Source organism: Ambystoma mexicanum, chromosome 6p (assembly GCF_040938575.1).
Source record: "Ambystoma mexicanum isolate Mex_15411 chromosome 6p, UKY_AmexF1_1, whole genome shotgun sequence".
Taxonomy (NCBI): Eukaryota; Metazoa; Chordata; class Amphibia; order Caudata; family Ambystomatidae; genus Ambystoma; species Ambystoma mexicanum.
In genome coordinates this window covers 1,505,163,796-1,505,173,670 of record NC_090935.1, presented here as the reverse complement: position 1 = coordinate 1,505,173,670, position 9,875 = coordinate 1,505,163,796, and the positions used below count along the sequence as shown (strand labels likewise).

General features: G+C 41.0%; 1 long non-coding RNA gene across 1 annotated transcript; it reads right to left on the bottom strand.

Annotated features, from left to right (window-relative positions):
* Positions 1–642: 642 nt before the first annotated feature.
* LOC138511078 (uncharacterized) lies at positions 643–2,613 on the bottom strand. The gene is made up of 4 exons (XR_011280572.1): positions 2,481–2,613; positions 1,912–1,998; positions 1,686–1,803; positions 643–1,337 (listed from the first exon to the last, which is right to left on the bottom strand). It is a non-coding gene; the product is annotated as an uncharacterized lncRNA (long non-coding RNA).
* Positions 2,614–9,875: the final 7,262 nt, after the last annotated feature.

Below are 9,875 nucleotides of genomic sequence, written 5' to 3'. Positions count from 1 at the left end.
AAAATCAGCAGGGTAATTGTCTTTACTTGGCATGTGCACTTTCTCAGATTGATATTCTTGGAGACAGTCTACACCGTGCAATTCTCGGTGGCAGTCATGCATTAAGTTTGCCATAGATCTTCGTGAGAGTTTGGTGGTCAGTGACGATCGTAAATATCATTCCATATAAAAACAGATGGTAATGTTCACATGCCCATACTATAGCTAAGCTTTCCTTCTCCGGCTGCGAGTATTCACACTGTGTTTGACAGGCTCCGACTGGCATAGGAGACTATGCACTACAGCGACGACGATGAACCAGGTTTGAACTGAGCTAGAACAGCCCCTAATCCAACTGGGCTGGCATCCACATGAGTACAGTTTCCAGGTCTGGGTCATAATATCAATATACACAAAAGAGGTCGGGGGATTAAACTGTAGGACCAAAAGAGCCCCCTAACTTTAGGAACACCTAAATAATATAAACTAAGGAAATGGTCCACAGTGTGGTGTCACAAGGTCACGTGTCCAACCTCGCTAGTTATAAGGCAGGAATAGAGATATAAAAAACAAGTTCTCATATCTCTAATCATTTGTACTTCAGTATTAAAAGCACTGCACAATGGGAAGTGGATACAAAAACAATGTACATTTAACCAGGTATTCAATTATCAATTTTATTTAACCTTCAATGGTAAATATACATCATAAAAATGCCAACACGGCATGATTCATCATTTAATACAAATGACACGATCCATAAAAACTTTATACATAAAAAGAAAAAGAAAAAAACAGAAAATAACAACGACCAACCCACAACGGTGACGAATTAAGTACACCGGGAAAAAGAAGTGTACAAATAATCCTAAGGAAACACAAAATCAAGGATTACAACATGAACAAAAATATCTAAATCCATTTGTTACTTCTAAGCCTAACCACAGTAATGGGGTTTAAAGAAAAATAACATGGCTGGATTAAATTCCACACTACTTCACTCCCATTCAACCCAACATGTTTCATTCCTCACTCATTCCATACATACACAGTCAGGGGAAATGCATCAGGGGTATATACTTAAAAACACGATGTGTCTCAATTGATCGTATAACGGGGCAGAGCTATAATCACCGCCTCACAACCTGATTAGTTCAAGATAAACATTAATTCTCCACGACTATTCAGCCATCATCCACATTAAGAACTACGTGGAGACTGACTTAAAAAGGCAACTGGAGCCTGACAATTTACAATCCGTTCAAAGTGGACTGTTGCTGAATCCCATACAAAAACAGCTGTTTTCCTGTTGTGATAGATTTCGAACTGCCCTCCCACGAGGGACGGACACGTGACACCTGTGAAGAGACAAGGAGATAAAAAGACCAATCAATATAGTCCCTCACTCATCAGACTGTTATATTACAATGTCTGTGGAGCTGTTCAATGCTCCAACTTGTCTACTTATAGGGCTGTTCAACCAAGAGCCGGACTCCTCATGTTTAAAAATAACAAGACTTCATATGAAAAAAAAAAAAAACACTCTGGAGAGCCCAATTTCCCATAGAGCAACACATCATATGCTAAGTATTTAGATTGCCCTAAATAGTGCAAAAATGGAAGCGGGAGAAGGGAAAAGGGAAAAGAAGTCGCTAGGTGAGCAATTTTTACCAAATTAAGTAAAGCCAAAACTTCACAGAGCTTACCTTGCGGTAGCTTACGCAGTAATGCGACACAACTAGGTATCTGTAGAGTGTCTTAACAAATTCAAATGACCACTGTCAGATTACTAAACGGGTTCCACTATAATGCACTTCCAGGCATCTGTTAAAAAGTGTGAAGGCAGAAAAAAATGGAGGACGCTGTTAACAATGTCTCAAAATCTATTTCAACCCAGGGAGGTAATAAAATGAAAAGGTCACTCTCCCTTACCTTGAGTTGATAGCGGTATGCATTGCACCGATAAACTGCTGCACTTAACGTGATTACTGCCATAGTTCACCACCCAATCAAGTATGTCTACACGGGCAAAAAAATATATATATATAGGCAGAATCTAATTTAGTATCAATTATAATACATATTTATTAGACAGCAGCAGTATGTCTCACGCAACGACCCTGTGTTAGTTTAGAGAACTTAGCCATCACCAACATCCTGACTTAAAATAAGCAATCCGTTTAAAGTTCAAATAAGAGTCAAACAAACCGGCCACTTATTCTGAATTTCTACAGCCTTTTAACACCAGAGATGAAGGCTCTTACTCGCCAAGGGCAGCTTCCTGTATAGCCGTAGGCAGAGCCATTCTCACAGACATAAGCAGCCTTATCAGGCGAATTAGCACATTTCTGTGACCCGCATTCTCTAAGTGAACTTTAGTCATTAAAAGTGGCATGATTTGTACAGGCACTCCCTAGTTTAATCTGACTCCGACATCTGCACACACACAACGTGACTAGTGAGAATGTCGAAATCGGAACAAACGCAGCTCCAGTCCTTACCGTTATAAAGTCGACACACCGCCGGCAAAGCCCATAGAGTTCTGGCGTGTCATGGAATGAACTGCAGCCCAGTTTGGTATGTGACTCGTCTTGTTGCCAACTTCCGGAGAGCAATAGGTCAATAATGCGCTCTTTCGTTTATATAGGCCAGTCAAAAAATGGCCTGCGTGCCTCCCTTAATTAGGTGCAGCTGTTGCAGCTACCATTCCCAAATGACATCTACATTCCACAGTGTATTGGGACTTGTAGTCCTGATTTCTCACTGGATGTTTTCTCACTGGATGTTAACCCGTGCGAGAAACAACACGAAACGGATGGGAGCAGAAATCATCCTGTAATGGATAATGTGTGGAAGTTAACCAGTCTATTGTAGGTTTAAATGGGTATTCACCCATACAAGGCACGAGCTGAAGCAGAAGGATACGGGAGCTGTCCTGCACCGAATAGCGTATAAAAGCTAACGGAATACAGAAAATGTGCATTCATACCTACACAGGCAGCCAGCCCTAATGAAAGAGCCCACGCCCTGGAGAGAACAGGCACAGCCCCCCGAAAAAATCGTGATCTATATGGTAATGCAATATTGTTACTTTTTACCAAGGAAGTATATTGTTGTCTGAGTTCGCAGGCAGAGAATACAGAATTACTTCGTCAAATTCATCCCAAAAAACGGTGAATGATTTGAACACTGTACCAAAATGGCAAATAGATACTGCAGAGAAGCAACAGAGAAGCAAAACCTGTGCATTATTGCCTCCACAGGCAGTCAGCCCTACTAAAAGAGCCCACACACTGGAAAAACGATGGGAAAAAAATGATGGAAAAAAAAAATGATGGAAAAAACGCATACAGCCCCAAGGAAATATTATGGTTACCACGGTAATGCAATGTTATTATTTTCAACTGTAAAGAATATATAAATATGTGCGTTCCCAACAGGGAGCGCAGGATACCTCATCAAAGTCATCCCAAGGAGATGGAGGATTTAAACACTTAAACCAATGTTATTAACATGGGCCATTGGGCATATCATTGGGCAGGCTGTTTCAAATAGTTTCCACAAGCCATGCACTAAGTCATTGTGTTAAGGTGTGTTGTCCTACAGCGGGCACTCACACTAAGGTTACCTTATCAACCTAAAGAGAATATTACTTGTATACAGAGAAACTCCACGCATACCAAAGGTTTCATGTTCACAATACTGTATAACATTCTAGGTTAACCATTCAAGTCTATCATTCAAGCCTGTTTCTGAGCTCTTCGTAAGAAAAATCATGCGTTGTTCCTTCTGTAATAATCTTAGTTTATCACGATTCATATCGCCAGAGGGGTTAATCTTCCAAAGAACGCTCCAATGTAAGTCCTCTATTTTGTGTTTAAACTCTGCCCAGTGGTCTACCAAAGGGGCATTCTGAGTCCTATTCCTGATGCAGCTCTTATGTTCCCCTATTCGTGTTTTAATTTTCCGCTCTGTTTTTCCAATATACATTCGGTTACAGGGGCACCAGATTGCATAAATGAGCATCGTGGAGTTGCAGTTGCTAAAATGTGTTTGCCGCCAGGGAGTTTTAAGTCCCAGGTTCACTTCCGTACTTCTAGAGGTGAAACTACAACAGATACATTTCCCACAAGCTGAGTGACCAACTAGTTTGGAAAAACCCCATTTTTTAGGGATTGTACTTTGTTTCTTAGTTCTCAGGCTCATGTCATTACGTGTTATTAATTCCTTTAGATTTCGTCTTCTTTTGAACGCGACTATTGGTTTCTCCAATGGTTTGTCACCAGACTCCAAGACGTTCCAATTATTCAACAGAATCTTTTTGATCTGGTTAGAGAGATGGCTGAATGTATTGACAAATACTAATTTCTCATCATCCTTTGTCTTGGCATTGGTCTTGTATTCCAAGAGAACTAGCCTATTATTGTTAAAGGCTCGCTTTTTCGCCAGATGTGTCAATTTTGCTGGATATCCTCTTGCGTATAATCTTTTGCTGAGGCCCTCTGCTTCGTCTTTATAGTTTGATATGTAGGAGCTATTCCTTTTCAAACGTAAAAACTGACCTAACGGCAAGTTGTCTTTGACATGCTTCGGATGAAAACTCTCATAGTGTAGAAGGGAGTTTTTGTCAGTATTCTTATGGAAAGGTTTAACGCTCAGCAGCTTAGTATTGACATTCAATGTTATCGTGATGTCTAGAAAGTTGAGTTCTACATTACTCTGACTCACCGTGAACTTCAAAAACCGATCTTGTACATTTAGCCACTTGAAAAACTCATTTAGTTCTTCTGCAGTTCCATGCCATATGACGAAAATGTCGTCTATATACCTTTTCCAGGTACTGATCTTCTGTCTAAAGGTATTGACTGAGGATAAGATTTTATGAGTTTCAAACTGCTCCGTATAGAGGTTAGCCACACTCGGTGCTAGGGTGGCCCCCATTGCCTTACCCTGTATCTGCCTAAAGTACTCACCATTGAAATGGAAATAGCTCTCAGTGAGGGCCATTTCAGCACACCATAATACAAATGACATAGGTACTGCAGATTCCGGGTATTCAGACAGCAGGCGTTCTTCCAGCATTTCTAATTAAGCTCGTTGAGGTATGCTCGTATAAAGGGCTATAACATCTAAACCCACTAATAGTTCACAACTTGGATCGAAAGCAAAGTTTTCCACCTCATTAATCATTTGTATCGTATCTTGTAAGTAAGATTGCATTTTACGTACAAGGGGTTGGAGGAAAAAATCAGTGAACCTAGAGAGAGGTTCTAAAACTGAATTCACCCCCGAAACGATTGGTCTTCCAGGTGGAGGTGAAATATTTTTGTGACTCTTGGGCAGTGTATAAAATTGTGGAGTCTGTGGTTTCACAGCGCTCAAGAAGTCTGACTCTTTCGTTGTAATCCACCCACGTTCTTTAGCCTTGGTAACTTTCAAAAAGATCCGTTGTTGTAGTTCGATCGTGGGGTCTCCTGGTAAAGGTGTATAACACTGCAGGTCGAGAAGGTGTCTCTAACATTCCGCTAGATAGGACTCGCGATCCTGGAGTACTATAGCCCCACCCTTATCCTCTTTGCGGATAATGATGGCTTTGTTCTCAAATAAATCCCTCGTGGCTGTTTTTTCGCGGTTGCTGATATTGTGGAAAGTAGATCTATTCTTCCCTTGTGACTCGAGAATTTTCAAATCACGCATTACTCTTCTTTCGAAGACCAATGCCTCAGCTGCCCTCTCACTAGTAGGTACACAAAAAGAGGATTTAATGTGAAGTCCTGTAACTCCACTGTCACTTTCAAATTGCTTGTCTTGAAAGAACTGTTTTAAATAGACTTTCCGCATAAATGCAAAGAATTCTTGTCGAAAAAGAAACTAATTGTGTAGGTTCGTAAACACAAACCCCATACCCTTCTCTAACACTGACGTTTCATCATCTGTAAGTTGGTGGGAGGAAAGGTTCACCACAAGGCCTGCATCCTTCTCGTCACTCGTGCCTCTGGTTCCCAGCCCATTTGGCCCAGGTCTAAATATGCCATACATGCTGCCAAAAGTTGAGATTCTTGATTTCTCTAAAGGCATTGTGGCATTCCTGTGACAATCTGAATTCCTATCCAGATGCAGTTAGTTGTCATGATGTTATCTTAATGGGAAGGAGAGATTCACGTTATGCGCACTATATTAATGTTAAGAATGGATGTAATAGTGTTACAATGTTGTAGTTTTGAATATATCTAAAATAGTTAATTAAGGGTTGTTCAAAGTTACTTCTAGTGTTATTTTGTGTCAAGTATGAAACATCAAGGTTTGCATACCTGTGGCAACATAATGAAGATTGTGTAAACATAATATGGGAGCACATTGTGCAATTTAGCGCAATGAGATTGAAAGTGCAGAGCTTAATACAAAGTGGTAAAAGGCTCTTGAATGGGAAACCCATTATAGTAGTTTTGAACACACGTAAACTGAAGCCTGGGTTTGTGAAATAGATGTCTCGCTGATTCTGAAAAACTGTCGGGCCAAGGAGGAAAGTATCAATTGTCAGGGGAACAGCTGCGACAACAAGGAAGCGTCTATTTGGACATGAAATAGAATGAGGAACATGGGCCTAGGATTTGGGCTTGGAAGTTGTGAGCGAGAGGCCAAAGAAGCATCTGCCACTGTCAATCTAAGGTTAGTGTTTAAAACTGTCAAAAAGTGACTGGGAGCAGAGATGACCGCTGGCCTTTGAGAAGGTCAAATAAACTAGCAGGAAAAAGATGATAATGGGAATGGAGGGCAGATCTATTAAATTGGTGGTCACATAATGAAAGGGTGCGATAGGATGCCACAAATAAATATTCAGGGTGTCAGAGTTTTTGGAAAAATATGGTAGCACCCCATCAAAGGAGCCTTTTTGTTAGCTCTCTATAACCTCATAAAGTGTCCATACATAAACCATGCATGTCAGATTTAGCATTCCAGGACTGTGACTAAGTGGAGTCCCATGTTAGGGTTGTATGCCTTGCAGAAAGAAACCCAAGAAGATGGTTGAGCTTGTATTTGCAATGTCATGAAAAATGTATGTCCAAACGGATGGTACCACAGTGAAGGCACCCAATGAGATTCTGGGGATTAGATTTCCTTGTATAGGGCCAACCCATTTGTAATTTGTGGGATGACTTTGTAAGGGAGCATGAGGAAGATATGGGAGTGTGTTAGCCGTTCTGGAAATGTATATATACTGTATCTGTCCTGTGGTTCACAGAGACTCAGGTTAGTTCAATCTCCAAGGAGTTGTCTAGCCGCTCTCCCAGCATCCGTTGTGAAATAAACTTGGTTTAATGACAGCATGCTTTCACTTATTGAGAGGTGGGCATTTTAGAGTGCAGAGATGTGAGGTCAGCCCTTACCTATGGTGACCGCGACGTGATCTCCAGGCCCACCAAGAAGGGAGTTTCCAGGCCTCAAATATTGGCTGACATATTGACTGCAGCACTTTTCTTGGGGGACCAGTTATTGTACACCTAGAAAAGGAGCAGTTTGCAAGCACAATATTGCTTAAAAGGTTGTCTGCTACCTACGGCATAGTGCCATGGCCCAGCTATCAGGATGATTGAGAGGAGCATCACTTTGGAGAGCTTAGGAGGACATCAAGTTTATGTGAGTGCACTTTGACAGGAAACTAAGTTGTGTTTGATAGGGTAATGAATTGTATCTTTAGGCGTATGCATATGTATGTAGTCAAATAGGGTGGCTGTGTATTTGGTGGGAGGGAATAAATTATTATATGTGGTAAGTCTTTCTTCCATTTTTCTGTTTTTTACTTTGTTTATTAAGTTATTTTCTTGGTTAGTCAGAAGTAGTGGGGAATCTTTCTGTAGTCAGAAAAAGATAGGGTTGTAGACAAGAGCACTGTAAAAGAGATGAAGAGATAAAGAGGATTTTCTGGGCATGGAGGTGTAATAACATTCTGTCTTTTTTGTATGAGTGTCTTGGGAAGAAATAGGGAAAAAGTTTAGTGAGACAATTGTGGTGTGGCTAAGAAGTGTATGAATGATTGTGGGACATTTTAAGAAATTGTGAGGAAAGAATTGGCTTTGTGCTGAGGTTTTGATTAGATTTATGTGCTGCAGGTTCGTTGTTATGTTTTGGTAGAAAAAGATTGTTGTATCCGGATTCATTTAAGTATGGAGACTCCACTTGATCACTTTGCCAGGTGCTTTCAGGGCATGAAATAAAAATTCTAAAGTAACACACACATGGAATGAATATGAGAAACTAAGGGGAAAATGTTTAAATCATGGTCAGAGGAAGGGACATTTGATAAAGGAATGTTAGAAAATATGCATACCATTTTAGTTACGCGGTATAAGGGTGATGTTATATTTTAGAGTAATGGAGCATATACGATGAGAAAAAGAGCACCCACATGGATATTGGAATAAGGTCAACCATGCTCCCTCTGCGCCACCACCATATGGTGGTGATCCTTTGGTGCCTGCCAAAGGATACTCCATTCCAGAGTATGCACCCCCAGGAACTACTCCACTGGCTGTGGATAGATGAAGACAACAACCAATGCTTTCAGAGAGGGACTATCAAAGATTGGAAAGGGGGGATAGAGGAGATTTGATGCCTTTGTCAGTCCAGTTAGCAGAGAGGTAACAACTGGAAGAAAAGGAGAGGGTTACACCCCAAAGGAGAGTCCAATTGGAGAGAACAGTGAGGGGATATGTCGCAGACGAAAAGGTTAGTTGAAAGACTAACAGCAGAAGTTGAGAGAAGGTCAACGTTCTCAACAGTTAGGGTCAATGGAAGAGGACTGGAAGGACCTTTGACAGCCAGCATAGAAGATAGGTTGAGAAGGGAACTTGAAAAGTAGAGGCAAAGCGATTGGGACAAAACAGAGCCACAAAGAAAGGAGGACTAGGATTACAACAGCAAGGCAGGGAAGAAGGGAATAGACAAGATGGAGAGGTTGGATTGGAGACATGGGGGGGCAGACGAGTAATTGTAAGACGTGATAAATCTTCTATCAAGGATGTTCAGGTAGAACTTGATGAGAATAGTGCTACATTAGGTCTAGGATTTAAACAGGAAGGAAGAGAGATGGTTGCAGCAACAGAGGAGGAAGATGAGGATTGGGGTGATGTGACTGGAGAAGGAGCTAAGGGCAGAGCAGCCCCAAAGCAGCAGTCACAGACTCAACACCATGGGGACTTAGGACACGCCCTGGTCGCCGCATGGTGATTGTAAGTAAAAGTGGAAGAGTGGAAAAAATAAGAACAACACAATTTCCGTTGCTTCAGAAAGGACAAGGAAAAGCTTATTATGTCCCCTGGTTGCACATGGACTGGAATGATTTAATGAAGACACTGCCCTCTGCTCACTGCAGGAGCATGGAAGTGGATTTATGCTTTTGAAAAACATAATGCTGGGATCATGTTAGCTATTGGGGACATGAAAAGTTTATTTTCAGCATTAATTGGGTAACAATCAGAAGATATGTAGAGGAAAGCAAGGTACCCCAAAGTTGGATTAGAATTGTGTGAATATGATAGATCATCCTTTAATAATTGTCGGGTGGATGTGTGCAAGACACTCTGAGTGATGTACCCCATCATGCCAGAAACAAATTCAATTTGAGCTAAAAAATGAAATTGGAAGATGATCCTACTATAAATGTTGAGACATTTCAGGAAATGTGGAGAGCAGAGACCGGAGAAGCATGGGATAAGAACATAGCAATTGTTTATCATATATTGAAGGGGATTTCCCAAAGTAGTTTAGCATGATTTTACAAGTTTGTAGGGCTGGAGGTAAGAGATACAGGTGCTTATTATTCATTTTGTGGAACAGAAGATTGGAAAAAGAGAATGCTGAACAGGCACAAAAAAACAAAGCTGAGCTTGCCCAGA